Below are 19,409 nucleotides of genomic sequence, written 5' to 3'. Positions count from 1 at the left end.
TGCCATATTTGCGTTTCTGCCATATTCGCGTTTCTGCCATATTTGCGTTCTTGCCATACTTGCGTTCTTGCCATATTTGCATTCTTGCCATGTTTGCGTTATTGCCATATTTGTGTTCTTGCCATTTTGCGTCTTGCCATATTTCCGTGTTTGCCTTTTTTGCGTTTCTGCCATATTTCCGTTTCTGCCATATTTTGGTTTTTGCAATATTTGCGTTTTTTCCATATCTGCGTTTTACCATTTCTGCGTTTTTGCCATATCTGCGTTTTTGCCATATCGGAGTTTTTCCCATTTTTGCGTTTTTCCTTGCGTTTTTCCAATGTTTGCATCTTTGCCATTTTCGCGTCTTTGCCAAATTTGCGTCTTTACCATATTTACGTCTTTGCCATATTTGCGTTTCTGCCATATTTGCTTCATTGCCATATTTGCCATCTTTGCCATTTTGCCATTATTGCCATTTTTGCGTTTTTGCCATTTTTGCGGTTTTTGCCATTTTTGCGTTTTGCCATTTTTGCGTTTTGCCATTTTTCGTTTTTGTCATATTTGCGTTTTTGCCATTTTTGCGTTTTTGCCATTCCTGCGTTTTTGCCATATTTGCGTTTTTGCCATATTTGCGTTTTTGCCATATTTGCATATTTCCCATATTTGCGTTTCTCATATGTTTCGTGAGCATTCGACGATTCAGACTGTTTCCTACCGACCCATTCTTTCTTTTTCTCAAGTTGTGCCACAAGTTTACCTTCGCCCATTTTTCCATTTCTCACATATTTGCGTTTTCCGCGTATTTGCGATTTTCCCGTATTTGTGTTTTTTTCGTATATTTGTGTTTTTGCCGTATTTGCGTTTTTGCCATTTTTGCATTTTTGCCACTTTTGCGTTTTTTGTGACTTTTGCGTTTTTGCCAATTTTGCGTTTTTGCCAATTTTGCGATTTTGCCAATTTTGCGTTTTTGCCAATTTTGCGTTTTTGCCATTTTAGCGTTTTTAAATTTTTGCGTTTTTGCCATATTTGTGTTTTTGCCAATTGTGCGTTTTTGCCATTTTTGCGTTTTTGCCATATTTGCGTTTTTAACATATTTGCGTTTTACCATATTTGCGTTTCTCATATATTTCGTGAACCTTTAACGATTCAGAAAATGTCCTACGAACCCATTCTTTCTTTCTGTCAAGTTGTGCCACAAGTTTATCTTCTCCCATTTTTGCATTTCTCACATATTTGCGTTTTTCCCATATTTGCGTTTTTCCCATATTTGCGATTTTCCCATATTTGCGTTTTTTCCATATTTGCGTTTCTCCCATATTTGCGTTTCTGCCATATTTGCTTTTTTGCCATATTTGTGTGTCTGCCATATTAGCATTTCTGCCATATCTGCGTTTTTGCCATATTTGCGTTATTGCCATATTTTTGTTTTTGCCATATTTGCGTTTTTGCCATATTTCCATTTTTTCCATATCTGCGTCTCTGCCATATTTGCGTCGTTGCCATATTTGCATCTTTGCCATATTTGCATCTTTGCCGTATTTGCATCTTTGCCATATTTGCGTCTTTGCCGTATTTGCGTCTTTGCCATATTTGCGTCTTTGCCGAATTTGCGTTTTTGCCGTATTTGCGTTTTTGCCATATTTGCGTTTTTGCCGTATTTGCGTTTTTGCCATATTTGCGATTTTGCCATATTTGCGTTTTTCCCATATTTGTGTTTTTCCCATATTTTAGTTTGTTCCCATATTTGAGTTTTCCGTCATATTTGCATTTTTTGTCATATTAGCGTCTTTGCCATATTTGCTTCTTTGCCATATTTGCCATTTTTGCCATTTTTGCGTTTTTGCTATATTTGCGTTTTTGCCATATTTGCGTTTTCGCCACATTTGCGTTTTCCCTGTATTTGCGGTTTTCCCGTATTTGCGTTTTTGCCATATTTGCGTTTTTGCTATATTTGCGTTTTTGCCATATTTGTGTTTTTGCCATGTTTGTGTTTTTGCCATATTTGCTTTTTTGCCATAATTGCGTTTTTGCCATATTTGGGTATTTCCCATATTTGCGTTTGTCACATATTTCGTGAACCTTCGACGATTCAGACTATGTCCTACCGACCCAAACTTTCTTTTTCTCAAGTTGTGCCACAAGTTTATCTTCTCCCATTTTTCCATTTTTCACATATTTGCGTTTTTCCCATATTTACGTTTTTGCCATATTTGCGTTTTTGCCATATTTGCGTTTTTGCCATATTTGCGTTTCTGCCATATTTGCGTTCTTGCCATATTTACATTCTTGCCATATTTGCGGTCTTGCCATATTTGCGTTCTTGCCATATTTGCGTTTTTCCCGTATTTGTGTTTTTGCCGTATTTACGTTTTTCCCATATTTGCGTTTTTCCCATATTTGCGTTTTCCCCATTTTTGCGTTTTTCCCATATTTGCGTTTTACCCACATTTGCGTTTTTCCCATATTTGCGTTTTTCCAATATTTTCGTTTTTCCCATATTTGCGTTTTTCCCATATTTGCATTTTCTCATATTTGCGATTCTCATATATTTCGTGAACTTTCGACGATTCAGACTATGTCCTACCAACCCATTCTTTCTTTTTGTCAAGTTGTGCCACAAGTTTATCATCTCCCATTTTTGCATTATTCCCATATTTGCGTTTTTGCCATATCTGCGTTTTTGCCATATCTGCGTTTTTGCCATATCTGCGTTTTTGCCATATCTCCATTTTTGACATATCTGCGTTTTTGCCATGTCTGCGTTTTTGCCATATCTGCGTTTTTGCCATTTTATCGTTTTTGCCATTTTTGCGTTTTTTGCCACTTTTGCGTTTTTTGCCACTTCTGCGTTTTTTTACACTTTTGCGTTTTTCGCCATTTTCGCGTTTTTCCATTTTTGCGTTTTTGCCATTTTGCGTTTTTGCCATTTTTGCGTTTTTGCCATTTTTGCGTTTTTGCCATATTTGCGTTTTCGCCATTTTTGCGTTTTCGCCATATTGCATTTTCCCAGTATTTGCGATTTTCCCGTAATTGTGGTTTTGCCATATTTGCGATTATGCCGTATTTGCGTTTTTGCCATATTTGCGGTCTTGCCATATTAGCGTTTTTCCCATATTTGCTTTTTTCCCATATTTGCGTTTTTCCCATATTGCGTTTTTCCCATATTTGCGTTTTTCCCATATTTGCGTTTTTGCCATATTTTCGTTTCTGCCATATTTGCATTTTTGCCATATTTGCGTTTCTGCCATATTTGCATTTCTGCCATATTTGCGTTTTTGCCATATTTGCGTTTTTCCCATATTTCGTTTTCCCCATATTTGCGTTTTTCCCATATTTGCGTTTTTGCCATATTTTCGTTTCTGCCATATTTGCGTTTCTGCCATATTTGCATTTTTGCCATATTTGCGTTTTTGCCATATTTGCGTTATTGCCATATTTTTGTTTTTGCCATATTTGCGTTTTTTCCATATTTGCGTCTTTGCCATATTTGCATCTTTGCCATATTTGCATCTTTGCCATATTTGGGATTTTTGCCGTATTTGCGTTTTTGCCGTATTTGCGTTTTTGCCGTATTTGCGTTTTTGCCATATTTGAGTTTTTGCCATATTTGCGTTTTTGCCATATTTGCGTTTTTGCCATATTTGCGTTTTTCCCATATTTGTGTTTTTCCCATATTTTAGTTTGATCCCATTTTTGCGTTTTCTGTCATATTTGCATTTGTTGTCATATTTGGGTTTTTGCCAAATTTGCATTTATGCCATATTTGCGTGTATGCCATATCTGCCTTATCTGCGTTTATGCCATATCTGCGTTTTTGCCAAATCTGCATTTTTGCCAAATTTGCGTTTTTGCGAAATCTGCGTTTTTGCGAAATTTGCGTTTTTGCCAAATCTGCGTTTTTGCCATATCTGCGTTTTGCCGTATCTGCGTTTTTGCCGTATCTTCGTTTGTGCCGTATTTGCGTTTTTGCCATTTTTACGTTTTTACCTTTTTTCGTTTTTGCCATTTTTGCGTTTTTGCCACTTTTGCGTTTTGGCCATTTTTGCGTTTTTGCCATATTTGCGTTTTTCCCATATTTGCATTTTTCCCATATTTGCGTCTTTCTCATATGTGCGTCTTTCCCATATCTGCGTCTTTACCGTATCTGCATCTGTCCCGTATCTGTCTCTGTCCCGTATGTGCGTCTTTCCTGTATCTGCATCTGTCCCGTTGTAAGTAGGCTGTTTATGTTTTCTTTATGTAAGTTTGCTGTTTATGTTTTCTTATTGGCAACGTTACGTAGCGCTCTGTATGAAAATCACTGGCTGTGCTGTGTGCAGTATGTGGCTAGTTTGCATTGTTGCCTGCCATTGTTGTCATGAACTGCTATAGCTGGATGTGAACAGCGCGTAGCGTTGCGCAGTTGGAGGTGAGCCGCCAGCAGTGGTGGATGTGGGGAGAGAGATGGCGGAGGTTTGATAATCTGTAAGACTGGATGTCAATTATGATTATTAAGGTAAATACAGTGTTTGTTCTCTATTAAAATCTTTCATTTGCTAACTATCCCTATCAGTAGTTAGTGCCTTCAGTAGTTTGAATCTTTTATTTAGCTGGCAGTAGTGGCGCTCGCCGTATTGCAGTAGTTCGAGTAACGGAGATTTTTGTGAGGTAAGTGATTTGTGAAAGGTATAGTTTAATGTTACTCAGGGCCATTCTTTTGCAGGGATCTTTGATAGTCAGATTGCGTTGCGCTAAATAATATTGTGTGTCAGGTTAAGCACAGTCGGGTATAAATTAGTTCTAAGAGGACGTTTCATATGTCGACCCTTAGCCTAGGATACCTCACTGGAATCTTCTGATTTTTTCTTGTAGGTTGTGTATTTAGTGTAGCTTTTGTTTATTGCTAGCACGTAATTATAGAGAGAATTTCCTTGGTAGTTGCAGTCTTTCATTGTTGTACTGTAAAACAGTTGTGGCATGCATGTAGGTTTGCACCAAGTATTTCGCAGCTGCAATTAACTACATATTATTTTCAGTGCTATGTTAATGTGTTCTCTTATTTTTGCTATTCAAATTGTGCTTTTCTGTGTATCGTGTGAAATATTGTGACAATAATGGCGTGTGAAAAACGTAACACTCGGCTCCAAAGTAAAATGAGAAATGACAGTGAAGACGAAAGCAGTGTCATGGCCCCACCATGTAATGAATTAACTAATATTCAAAGTAGTAATTTGGTAACTGTGCATAGGGAAATGGAGCGGGCGTCAAACAATGGTGTAGGCAGTGAAACAGGTAGTGAACAGGGAAGCATTATCGATCGATCGGTCGGCAACAGCTCGCCTCAGGAATCCGAAATGATAGGACACAATTTTGCAAATACTGTAGATTCAGGTTTTGCGTCCTCACCGTTTTCTCAAATAAGTCAAGACACATTTTCAGCTTGTCAAAATGTGAATGTTGCCGGTGCAAATGCACTGCCAAAAAGAGTAGAGGAACAGATTCCAGACACTAATGCATTGTTATTACAACTAATGCAACAAATGGAACAAAATCAGAGACAAACACAGCAAAAGCTGCAAAAGTTAGACACAATGGAACAAAATCAGAGACAAACACAGCAAAAGCTGCAAAAGTTAGACACAGTGGAACAAAATCTTCAAAAGTTAGACACCACACTTGAACAAACACGTGAGGATTTAACTACTGAGTTACATAACATCGAACCGAAATGTCAAAAGGTCTGTAATGACGTAAAAACACAAATTTGTGAACATTTTCAACCTATTTTTTCGCATCATGAAAATGCATTACAGAATCACGAAGCAGCCATAAAAGAACTGCAAACTATTGTTCATGAAAATCATGAGACCTTGCAAGCTAAAATGGACTCAGTTGCATCTACCGATTCGGTTACGCAACTGGCAAAAACTCAGGAAAACTTAAAGAACACAGTAGATTCGATTTCAACACAAATGGACACTCTGAAACTTGGTTCAGAAAAACACACTGAGGAAATGTGTTCACTATCGGAGAAAGTAGCTGAACTTTCGGATCAGGTCACTAACTTATCTACAAAGGTAGATGAAGATCTGAATGACACAAGAACCGTAGCCTTCACTGACACAGAAGAGTATGAACAAATAAGAAAATTCAAACAAAATCAAAATCAAATCAATACACAGTATAAAAGAGAAATCCGGGAAGTACAAGATCAGTTGACGCAGGTGATACAAGAATTACGTATTTCAGAGGACACTCGCGACCCAATACTGGAAGAGGGACATAGAAATACGGAAAAGCCACAATATAATAACACAGAGCATTTCGGTAATTATGAAAGGAATTGGCAAGGTGCACCGAATTTTGAGATGGAACCGCCGACACGACGTAACAATGACCGATATGTGACTCGCCGACATGATGATTTTGACTATAAGCTGTTCATTACTACACGTAAATTCAAAACATTTAAGAATCCTGGCAGGGTCGCCATACATGCAGTTACGACTCAGGGAGAAATTCTCCACCACGTGACAGACAAGAAAGAAACTATGTAAACTACCGACAAATCGACAGACGTGAATTTCATCAGAACTGGCGGGTTTCTAACAGAGCTGGGCCCTCTGGGCAACGTGAATTTGTAGAAGTTAGGTCTCCAAATCCCAATAAGGACGCGCGCCAACAAAGAGACAATAGGCGATGACTCACACCACTGGCAGCCACAAGACGTACTTATGAAACTGATGACGCAGCTGCCGTAGCTAGTAATTACGTAAAAATGGAACACATTAGAGACATCTTACTCCAGGTACACGACGTAAAACATAACAACATTGCATATCCTGTGATTCACATTACTGTAAATGACGTAAAATTTACGGCAGTACTTGACTCTGGCAGTCCCATTTCAGTAATTAGTGAAACAGCTTTTAGCAAATGCAACAAATCGAACGATTGCCCCACACTTCCGTTACGTAAGATTAAATTACAAGGTGCAATCTTTGGAAAAAGTGTAGATGTACGCCAACAAACCAACTTAGAATTCTTTTGTCAAAGCCACAGCTTCTCTATGAACTTTCTTATTGTTCCATTATTGTCGACGGAAATTATACTGGGAGTAGACTTTTTGAATGAATACAAAGCAATCTTAAGCTTTCACGATGCTGAAATAAGTTTAGAGAAAGAAGGTAAGTCAATAGCTTTGAAATTTTAAGACTGGCTCTAAAACCATGATGAGGAAATTAATCGGCTTTACCTTCTGTTAGAAAACAGTTCGGAATTTTCTACGGAACTAGACACTAACAATCATTCTGCAAGTACTGACAGGGATGGTATCGACGGCATATTTGAAACTAATGAGTTAATTCAGAATAAAATTCAAACAATTGAGAATTGTAATGACACTGATAGGCAGGGCCTTTTTGAGATTTTACAAGCACTTTCCACAGTTTTTACTCACAAAACAGGAACAATCAAGGGATTTCAATACCAATTTCGTGTTCGTGAGCATACTAAATTTTGTGTTAGACCATACGTAATTCCAGCACATTATAGGGACCGTGTTAGAACAGAAATACAATCTATGCTTGACGAGGGCATTATTGAGCCTGCAGTAAGCTCATACAACAATCCGTTACATGTTGTTGAGAAGAAAAATGGATCGATCAGGCTTGTCTTAGATTCGAGACAAATCAATACTATCATTATTCCTGAAACAGACAGGCCGCAGACGATGGAAGAACTTCTTCAAAATTTTAATGGTGTAAAAGTGTTGTCTTCCATTGATCTCAGATCCAGCTTTTATCAGATCGAACTTCATCCAGAATGCAGAAAATACACAGCTTTCCTTTGTTCTACATCTACATCTACATTTATACTCCGCAAGCCACCCAACGGTGTGTGGCGGAGGGCACTTTACGTGCCACTGTCCTTATCTCCCTTTCCTGTTCCAGTCGCGTATGGTTCGCGGGAAGAACGACTGTCTGAAAGCCTCCGTGCGCGCTCTAATCTCTCTAATTTTACATTCGTGATCTCCTCGGGAGGTATAAGTAGGGGGAAGCAATATATTCGATACCTCATCCAGAAACGCACCCTCTCGAAACCTGGCGAGCAAGCTACACCGCGATGCAGAGCGCCTCTCTTGCAGGGTCTGCCACTTGAGTTTGTTAAACATCTCCGTAACGCTATCACGGTTACCAAATAACCCTGTGACGAAACGCGCCGCTCTTCTTTGGATCTTCTCTATCTCCTCCATCAACCCGATCTGGTACGGATCCCACACTGATGAGCAATACTCAAGTATAGGTCGAACGAGTGTTTTGTAAGCCACCTCCTTTGTTGATGGACTACATTTTCTAAGGACTCTCCCAATGAATCTCAACCTGGTACCCGCCTTACCAACAATTAATTTTATATGATCATTCCACTTCAAATCGTTCCGCACGCATACTCCCAGATATTTTACAGAAGTAACTGCTACCAGTGTTTGTTCCGCTATCATATAATCATACAATAAAGGATCCTTCTTTCTATGTATTCGCAATACATTACATTTGTCTATGTTAAGGGTCAGTTGCCACTCCCTGCACCAAGTGCCTATCCGCTGCAGATCTTCCTGCATTTCGCTACAATTTTCTAATGCTGCAACTTCTCTGTATACTACAGCATCATCCGCGAAAAGCCGCATGGAACTTCCGACACTATCTACTAGGTCATTTATATATATTGTGAAAAGCAATGGTCCCATAACACTCGGCGTTTGTTATCAGTTTCGGAAACTTCCTTTTGGTTTGAACATTTCTTCGGCAGCATTCATTCACGGGTTAAATTCCATATTACCTGAGTTCTTAAAACGTCACATCACCTTATATGTGGACGATATTCTAATAGCAGAAGCTTCATGGGAACAACATTACCGCATCCTCTACAGTTTGTTACGTATTTTTGCAGAATCTGGAATTACAGTTAACTTGGAAAAGTCTGAATTCGGTAGGTCAAAGGTGAAGTTTTTGGGACATATTATTTCTTCTGAAGGCATTCAGCCAGATCCTGAAAAGTTAGAAGCAATCAGAGCCATTCCAGTTCCATCCACAAAAAAACAAGTTCGCAGTTTTCTAGGTCTCGTAAATTTTTACCGTCGTTTTCTGAATATGCAAATTCTTGTTACACCAAAACTTTGTTCTCTCACTGGAAAAAATACTATTTGGAACTGGGACGAACAAGCACAGTTGGAATTCAATTCTTTGAAAGAAGCGTTACTTCATCCGCCAATACTAGCTCATCCAGATCTGTCACAAGATTTCTGCCTTAGCACGGATTCTTCTAAAGTCGGTCTTGGTGCCCACTTATTTCAAGAAGCCATAGAAAATAACACTACTGTTCAGAAAACCACTGCTTTTGCTAGCCGAGTGCTAACAAAATCTGAAAAAAATTATTCTGTTACTGAATTAGAAGCTTTAGCTATCGTTTGGGCATTTAACAAATTCCGTTTTTTTCTTTCTGGTAAGCACGTAAAAGTATACAGTGATCATCGTGCATTACAATTTCTTATGTCTTCAAAATTAAATCATGATAGGTTAAAACGTTGGGCATTGTTTCTGCAAGAATTCCGCTTCACAATAGTCTACATTCCCGGCAAGGAGAACATTGTTGCGGACGCGCTGTCACGCGCACCGGCTGGGCTTGAGAAAAGTAACACAGAAGGCAACCTCGAGAAAAATTTCAGTATTCTTTACATTCAGAAAGTCGCCTTTGAAAACTTCATCACCACATCTTTAAAGGACATTGCTCATGAACAAGATAAAGATCCGATTTGGAAAGACATCAAAGGTAAATGGCATGAAAAGACACACACTCAGATTCGGCATTATTACCTGGTTAGAAACAACATACTGTTCAAACGCTGCACTGTTGATGACAAGCTATGGGTACTTTGCATTCCAGACGATTTTGTTAATAAGCTCATTTGGTACATTCATTTCAGCTACGCACATTTTGGCCCACGAAAATGTTATCATATTCTTCGAACGACTTGTTATTTTAACAATATGGAAAAGAGAATTCGAAGGATCTTGTCTATTTGTAAACTTTGTCAAAAGGCGAAACCATCTACTGTCTCCCATCGTGCTCCGCTGTTTCCTATCATTCCTTCTAAATTAAAAGAATTTGCTGCTGTGAAATATTGTGACAATAATGGCGTGTGAAAAACGTAACACTCGGCTCCAAAGTAAAATGAGAAACGACAGTGAAGACGAAAGCAATGTGTTAGCGCCACTGTGTAATGAGTTAACTAATGTTCAAAGTAGTAATTTGGTAACTGTGCATAGGGAAATGGAGCGGACGTCAAACAATGGCGTAGGCAGTGAAACAGGTAGTGAACAGGGAAGCATTATCGATCGATCGGTCGGCAACAGCTCGCCTCAGGAATCCGAAATGATAGGACACAATATTGCAAATACTGTAGATTCAGGTTTTGCGTCCTCACCGCTTTCTCAAATGAGTCAAGACACATTTCCTGCTTGTCAAAATGTGAATGTTGCTGGTGCAAATGCACTGCCGAAAAGCGTAGAGGAACAGATTCCAGACACTAATGCATTGTTATTACAATTAATGCAACAAATGGGACAAAATCTTCAAAAGTTAGACACAATGGAACAACACCAGAAACAAACACAGCAACAGTTACACACAATGGAACAAAATCAGAGACACACACAGCAAAAGCTTCAAAAGTTAGACACCACACTTGAACAAACACGTGAAGATTTAACTACTGAATTACATAACATTGAATCGAAATGTCAAAAAGTCTGTAATGACGTAAAAACACAAATTTGTGAGCATTTTCAGCCTATTTTTTCGCGGCATGAAAATGCATTACAGAATCACGAAGCAGCCATAAAAGAGCTGCAAACTATTGTTCATGAAAATCACGACACTTTGCAAGCTAAAATTGACTCAGTTGCATCTACCGATTCGGTTACGCAACTGGCAAAAACTCAGGAAAACTTAAAGAACACAGTAGATTCGATTTCAACACAAATGGACACTCTGAAACTTGGTTCAGAAAAACACACTGAGGAAATGTGTTCACTATCGGAGAAAGTAGCCGAACTTTCGAATCAGGTCACTAACTTATCTACAAAGGTAGATGATGATCTGAATGACACAAGACCCGTAGCCTTCACTGACACAGAAGAGTATGAACAAATAAGAAAATTCAAACAAAATCAGAATCAAATTAATACGCAATACAAAAGAGAAATGCGGGAAGTACAAGATCAGCTGACACAGGTAATACAAGAATTACGTATTTCAGAGGACACTCGCGCCCCAATAAGGGAAGAGGGACATATAAATACGGAAAAGCCACAAAATAATAACACAGGGCATTTCGGTAATTATGAAAGGAATTGGCAAGGTGCACCGAATTTTGAGATGGAACCGCCGACACGACGTAACAATGAGCGATATGTGACTCGCCGACACGATGATTTTGACTATAAGCTGTTCATTACTACACGTAAATTCAAAACATTCAAGAATTCTGCCAACGACATTCATCCACAAGCGTGGCTCCATCAATTCTCTCATTGTTTTCCTCCCAACTGGTCATTAGAACACAGATTAGAAGTTATGTGTGGCTACTTGGAGAATGAACCAGCTGTAAGAATGCGATCGGTCATTCACGATTGCCACAGTGAAGGAGAATTTTACCATGCCTTCCTCTCAGCATATTGGTCTCAAGCCACACAAGACCGCGTAAAACATAGCATCATAATGATGAAACACTTCGAGCAATCTGAATTTTCCAGTCTTGTGAAATATTTTGAAGACATGTTGCACAAGAATCAATACCTGTCAAACCCATACAGCCCCTCAGAACTCATCCGCATTTGCTTAATCAAACTGCCTGAACATTTGAGACATATTATTTTAGCAGGACGTTGCAAAGACGACATTGAAGCTTTTCAGGGACTGTTACAAGAACTGGAAATTGACACAGACAGTCGCGGGATGCGAAAACCGGAAAACAATCACTACAGGGCACATCCGTCACAATTCCGTGACGACAGAAATAATAACTGGACACGACAAGTCTATTAAGAATCGTGACCAAAACAGACACCACCCGTATGACAACCGTTGGCAGAGTAGTAATAATTACAGGGAAAGATCACCTCTCCGCAGTAATGACTATCATAGAGACAATCAGAGAAACAGACAATATGGGAACCAAAACTATTATTATCAAGGGAGACAGAATAACTTTAGACGCAACGGTCCAGCGCGTAGTTACGATTCAAGGAGAAATTCTCCACCATGTGACCGACAAGAAAGAAACTATGGAAACTACCGACATGACGACAGGCGATATGATCGTAACGACAGACCTGAACTCCATCAGAACTGGCGAGCTTTAAACAGAGCTGGGCCCTCTGGGCAAGGCGAATTTGTGGAAGTTAGGCCTCCTAATCCCAATAACGGCGCGCGCCAACAAAGAAACAGACAATGACTCGCACCGCAGGCAGCTGCGTGCGCCGGCTGGCTCCGAGAAAAATAACATTGACGCTAACCTTGAGCAAAATTCCCGTATTCTTTACGGACGAATACCGCATGATACTTGCATTCAAGTTGAAACTCTGCGTACTGAGAAGAGCAAAGGGTAAAAGATTGCACCACATTTCTCATGTCAAACCATTTATTGACAGATAATTTGCTTTTTAACTTAGTCTTTGCAATTTTCACTTCACGCTACTTGTACAATTTGTCAGACTTAAGAAACTGTTAACATGCAACATTTTGGTTTGCTTACGAGTGGATTCTGGATTTGAGGTGCTTTCTGTGAAATGCCAGATGACACAGCGGTTGGTTTGTGTGACAGCTACACGATTATATCACGACGTTACTAATGAGTGACAATTTACAATGTTGCTTTTTCGGTGTATCTGTTTGATATCTGCACAGTTTTTCTGAATTCTTCTATAAAGTGAGACATGTTTTAGTGGTGACTTTTGTGCTATTGCTACAAGGAGACAGCCTTTTCCGTAGGACAACAATACGTTACAGCACAGTACTTTCCTCATCACGGCAATAAGCGTAATAACTAAGAAATCTATACGCAAAGCATTTCACTTTTGTGTATCATGAGGTAAGTACATTGACTTCTGCAGAACTTAGCTTTCGGAGGACAATGACTACGACACTTCCCAGAGATTATCTTACAGCAAGACGCACATTTAGCGCTACAGGACACGTATTTAAGTGATTAATTTTGTACTTAAAACATTTATTTTTAAAGATTTTTGAATTACAAAGAAAGTCTCTCGCAATACATTTCATTCCATTGCTGTAATCTGTAACACCTGAGGGTATAATTACAATAATCCTCAGGGGGGTACACGCCTACTTTGTGTATCATGTGTTTGGCAAGCACAAGGAGCCCTAGCTAATATGGTATTTGCTTATACAACTTTACACATCGGTACCATATTTCTCTAACACATAAATTACACAGCTATCTGATCATTTAACTGAGAGAGACAAATCTTTTTTACTACGTCAGTGACAGATGTTTACGCAATTGCACAGTTGGGTAAATTCACACTTACGAAATTGTATTTTGTCTGTACTGTGTGAACTCTTCATATTTTTTCGGAACCATTGTGATACTATGAGAGCTTTGAATGATGTATTTGGTATGAGATCATGATTTTTAAAGTACGTTTGAGGTAGATGACACTACTGAAATGAGCAGAGAATTTTCTTTAGGTTTTGAAATTATTGGAGGAAGCTACGACGATTTTGAGATTTGACTGAGGTGTTATGGTGTTATTTTTACGATGACTATGTGTATTATGCTGTTGCGGTATGTTTATGATCAATAAGCTAATGCTATATGAGTTATTTGATTATGCTACGTATGTTATGATGAAATATTGAAGAAGTGTTGACGAATAAGGTAAGGAGTAGTGGTTAGGGACTCTGATTTATGAAAAGGATGTTGGAAACCAAGAATCGTACTTTAAGAGTTATGAAATGTGTGTAAATGCGTGAATGTATCACAATGCCGGCGAAAATTTTTTGGACACTGTTATATTCGTAAGATAGAACAATTTATACATATGAAATGTCCGCTTAGAACAATTATACAAGCCTGTGCTTAACCTGGCACACAATATTATTTAGCGCAACGCAATCTGACTTTCAATAACCCCTACAAAAGAATGGCCCTGAGTAACATTAAACTACACCTTTCAGAAATCACTTACCTCACAAAAATCTTCGTTACTGGAACTACGGCAATACGGCGAGCGCCACTACTGCCAGCTAAATAAAAGATTCAAACTACTGAAGGCACTAACTGCTGATAGGGATAGTTAATAGGACTTTCGGGAATAATGATGAACGAAGGGAGATCTCCATGCAAAATACTGCAGTAAAAGAAACCCTGTCCTTTCCTTTGGTGTTATCCCACTATGTGTTTGTGTACCCTTGTGTATTTATTTTCTTCCTGTCTCTGTGTAGTTTCATAGAATTTTTTCTTCTTTTAATATTAAGCTACATTCACTATGATGAGGAATACTGTTATCCTCAAATATACATTGCATTAATAATATGGTATTTTCTTTGTAAAGATGTTTAGCCATTATGTATTCTGTTTTGTTTTAATGCTCATGTGTAAAGTTGACGTTTTAAAAGTGATTCTGATCTTTTATTTTTGTACTCATGTCATCATTCCTGTAACACTGATGTATATGTTTATTTCTATTCTGTTGTAAAGCCTGTACTACAAATGTTATCTGTATTGTTATGTTTTTAATGATGTATTTTGTACCTTTGTAATCGTATTCTTACGTTATAAAATTGTAATTGCCAGCAGTTCATCAAGTAACTTGTAAGTTCCATTTCACTGCACACGTTTCTGTTGGTCATAGTATATGGACAATATGTGAGAAGTAGGGACTGTTAGTGTTTGCACGTGTGTTAATAATTCAGCAAGGGACTGGATAACAGCATTGCTGGTTCTAAGGACAATTCCAAAAACTTTGTGAGTGCACAAGTGGTGGTTATGGACTTGCTCTATTATCCGCAAGACTCTTCAATGGTGATTGTGCACCTGCACAGTCGCAACAGATGGCTGCTGGCCATCTCTACAAGGACTACAGTGGGTCTGCATCTCTGATGACCCACCGATACCATTATTTCTACAAGGACTGCAGTGGGTCTGCACCTCTGGTGGCCCACCAATACCATACTCTCTACCAGGACTACAGTGGGCCTGTCCACAATTTCTACAAGGACAACAGTGGGTCTGCACCTCTGGTGGCCCACCAATACCACAATCTCTACCAGGACTACAGTGGGTCTACTCTGTGATGACCTACCTACCAATCTTCTTCAAAACGTCGAATGACTCTGCTGTGGGTTTGCTCTGTTGTGGCCCATTACCTGTCAGCATGTCAAGAGTCAGCACTGTCTTTCCGTTGTAAGGACAACACTACTTCTTCAAGACTGCATGGAAATCCACTACTTCTGTGTGCAATTTTTTTTACTAATGAGACTTTGTGAACAAACACCTGTAATTACTATTATGATGAACAATCTGGACTGTCTTTATTGACTGTAAAAAAATTTTAGCTGTTGACCAACATTGTATCAATAAGTGTGTGCATTTGATATCTTTGTTATTGTAATTATGAAAAATTTTATCAAATCTTTATTGGCCACTGCCCAAAAATATTTTGTAAAATTTTTTGTGGGGAGCATGGGGGCTATGTAAGTAGGCTGTTTAGATTTTTATATGGGTAATGCCACGTAGCGCTCTATATGAAAATCACTGGCTGTGCTGTGTTCAGTCTGTGGCTAGTTTGCATTGTTGTCTGCCATTGTAGAGGGGCAGCTGGATGTTAACAGCGCGTAGCGTTGCGCAGTTGGAGGTGAGCCGCCAGCAGTGGTGGATGTGGGGAGAGAGATGGCGGAGTTTTGAAAAATGTCATGAACTGCTGTATATATTATGAATCTTGAGGTAAATACATTGTTTGTTCTCTATTAGAATCTTTCATTTGCTAAGACTATCAGTAGTTAGTGCCTTCCGTAGTTTGTATCTTTTATTTAGCTGGCAGTAGTGGCGCTCGCCGTATTGCAGTAGTTCGAGCAACGAAGATTTTTGTGAGGTAAGTGATTTGTGAAAGGTATAGTTTAATGTTTGTCAGGGCCATTCTTTTGCAGGGATTTTTGATAGTCAGATTGCGTTGCGCTAAAAACATTGTGTGTCAGGTTAAGCACAGTCTTGTACAATTGTTCTAAGTGGACATTTCATATGTATAAATTGTTCTAAGGGGATGTTTCACCATATTTGCGGTCTTGCCATATTTGCGTTCTTGCCATATTTGCGTTTTCCCCATATTTTTGCGTTTTTGCCATATTTGCGTTTTTCCCATTTTTGCGTTGTTCCCATATTTGTGTTTTTCCAACATTTGCGTTTTTCACATATTTGCATTTTTCCGATATTTGCGTTTTTCCCATATTTGCGTTTTCACCATATTTGCGTTTTCCCATATTTGCGTTTCTCATATATTTCGTGAACATTCGACGATTCAGACTATGTCCTACCATCACATTCTTTCTTTTTGTCAAGTTGTGCCACAAGTTTATCTTCTCCCATTTTTGCATTATTCCCATATTTGCGTTTTTCACATATTTGCGTTTTTGCCATATTTGCGTTTTTGACACATTTGCGTTTCTGCCATATTTTGCGCTTCACCCATATTTGCGTTTTTCCCATATTTGCGTTTTTCCCATATTTGCATTTTTCCCATATTTGCGTCTTTCCCGTATCTGCGTCTTGCCCGTATCTGCGTCTGTCCCAAATCTGCGTCTGTCCCATATCTCCGCCTGTTCCGTATCTGCGTCTGTCCCGTATCTGCGTCTGTCCCGTATCTGCTTCTGTCCCGTATCTGCGTCTGTCCCGTATCTGCGTCTGTCCCGTATCTGCGTCTGTCCCGTATCTGCGTCTGTCCCGTATCTGCGTCTGTCCCGCATCTGCGTCTGTCCCGTATCTGCGTTTGTCCCGTATCTGTGTTTGTCCCGTATCTGCGTTTGTCCCTTATCTGCGTTTGTCCCGTATCTGCGTTTGTTCCCATATTTTAGTTAGTTTCCATATTTGCGTTTTCTGTCATAATTGCGTTTTTTGCCATATTTGTGTTTATGCCATATTTGCGTTTATGCCATATTTGCGTTTATGCCATATCTGTGTTTTTGCCAAATCTGCGATTTTGCCAAATCTGTGTTTTGGCAAATCTGTTTTTTTCCAAATCTGCCATTTTGCCAAATCTGCTTTTTTGCCAAATCTGCCTTTTTGCCAAATCTGCGTTTTTGCCAAATCTGCGTTTTTGCAATATCTGCGTTTTTGCCATATCTGAAGTTTTGCCATATCTGCGTTTTTGCCATATCTGCGTTTTTGCCATATCTGCGTTTTTTCATATCTGCGTTTTTGCCATATCTGCGTTTATGCCATATCTGCGTTTTTGCCATATCTGCGTTTTTGCGAAATCTGCGTTTTTGCGAAATCTGCGTTTTTGCCAAATCTGCGTTTTTGCCAAATCTGCGTTTTTGCCATGTCTGCGTTTTTGCCATATCTGCGTTTTTGCCATTTTTGCGTTTTTGCCATTTTGCGTTTTTGCCATTTTTGCGTTTTTGCCATTTTTGCGTTTTTTCTATATTTGCGTTTTTGCCATTTTTGCGTTTTCGCCATGTTTGTGTTTTCCCCATATTTGCGATTTTCCCGTATTTGTGTTTTTGCCATATTTGCGTTTATGCCGTATTTGCGTTTTTGCCATATTTGCGTTTTTGCCATATTTGCGTTGTTGCCATATTTGCGTTTTTGCCATATTTGCGTTTTTGCCATATTCGCGTTTTTCCCATATTTGCGTTTCTCATATATTTCGTGAACCTTGGACGATTCAGACTATGTCCTACCAACCCATTCTTTCTTTTTGTCAGGTTGAGCCACAAGTCAATCTTCTCCCATTTTTGCATTTTTCACATATTTGCGTTTCTCACATATTTACATTTTTCCCATATTTGCGTTTTTGCCATGTTTGCGTTTTTACCATAATTGCGTTTTTGCCATAGTTGCGTTTCTGCCATATTTTCGTTTTTGCCATATTTGCGTTCTTGCCATATTTGCGTTTTCCCATATTTGCGTTTTTCCCATATTTGCGTTTTTCCCATATTGCGTTTTTCCCATATTTGCGTTTTTCCCATATTTGCGTTTTTCCCATATTTGCGTTTTTCCCATATTTGCGTTTTTGCCATATTTTCGTTTCTGCCATATTTGCGTTTTTGCCATATTTGCGTTTCTGCCATATTTGCATTACTGCCATATTTGCGATTTTGCCATATTTGCGTTATTGCTATATTTTTGTTTTTGCCATATTTGCGTTTTTGTCATATTTGCGTTTTTTCCATATTTGCGTCTTGGCCATATTTGCATCTTTGCCATATTTGCATCTTTGCCATATTTGCGTCTTTGCCGTATTTGCGTCTTAGCCATATTTGCGTCATTGCCGTTTTTCCGTTTTTGCCACGTATGCGTTTTTGCCGTATTTGCGTTTTTCCCGTATTTGCGTTTTGGAGGTATTTGCGTTTTTGCCATATTTGAGTTTTTGCTTATTTGCGTTTTTGCCATATTCTCGTTTTTGCCATATTTGCATTTATGCCATATATGCCTTATCTGCGTTTATGCCATATCTGTGTATTTGCCAAATCTGCGTTTTTGCGAAATCTGCGTTTTTGCGAAATCTGCGTTTTTGCGAAATCTGCCTGTTTGCCAAAACTGCGTTTTTGCCATATCTGCGTTTTTGCCCAATCTGCGTTTTTGCCCAATCTGCGTTTTTGCCAAATCTGCGTTTTTGCCAAATTTGCGTTTTTGCCATATCTGCGTTTTTGCCATATCTGCGTTTTTGCCATATCTGCGTTTTTGCCATATCTGGGTTTTACCATTTCTGCGTTTTTGCCATATCTGCGTTTTTGCCATATCTGCGTTTTTGCCATATCTGCGTTTTTCCCATTTTTGCGTTTTTTGCCATTTTTGTGTTTTTGCCATTTTTGCGTTTTTGCCATATTTGCGTTTTTGACACATTTGCGTTTTTCCCATATTTGCGTTTTTCCCATATTTGCGTTTTCACCATATTTGCGTTTTCCCATATTTGCGTTTCTCATATATTTCGTGAACATTGGACGATTCAGACTATGTCCTACCATCACTTTCTTTCTTTTTGTCAAGTTGTGCCACAAGTTTATCTTCTCCCATTTTTGCATTATTCCCATATTTGCGTTTTTCCCATATTTGCGTTTTTGCCATATTTGCGTTTTTGACATAATTGCGTTTCTGCCATATTTTGCGCTTCTCCCATATTTGCGTTTTTCCCATATTTGCGTTTTTC

Source organism: Schistocerca cancellata, chromosome 4 (assembly GCF_023864275.1).
Source record: "Schistocerca cancellata isolate TAMUIC-IGC-003103 chromosome 4, iqSchCanc2.1, whole genome shotgun sequence".
Classification (NCBI taxonomy): domain Eukaryota; kingdom Metazoa; phylum Arthropoda; class Insecta; order Orthoptera; family Acrididae; genus Schistocerca; species Schistocerca cancellata.
The sequence above is the reverse complement of the archived record's forward strand: the minus strand, read 5'-3'. Positions refer to the sequence as shown.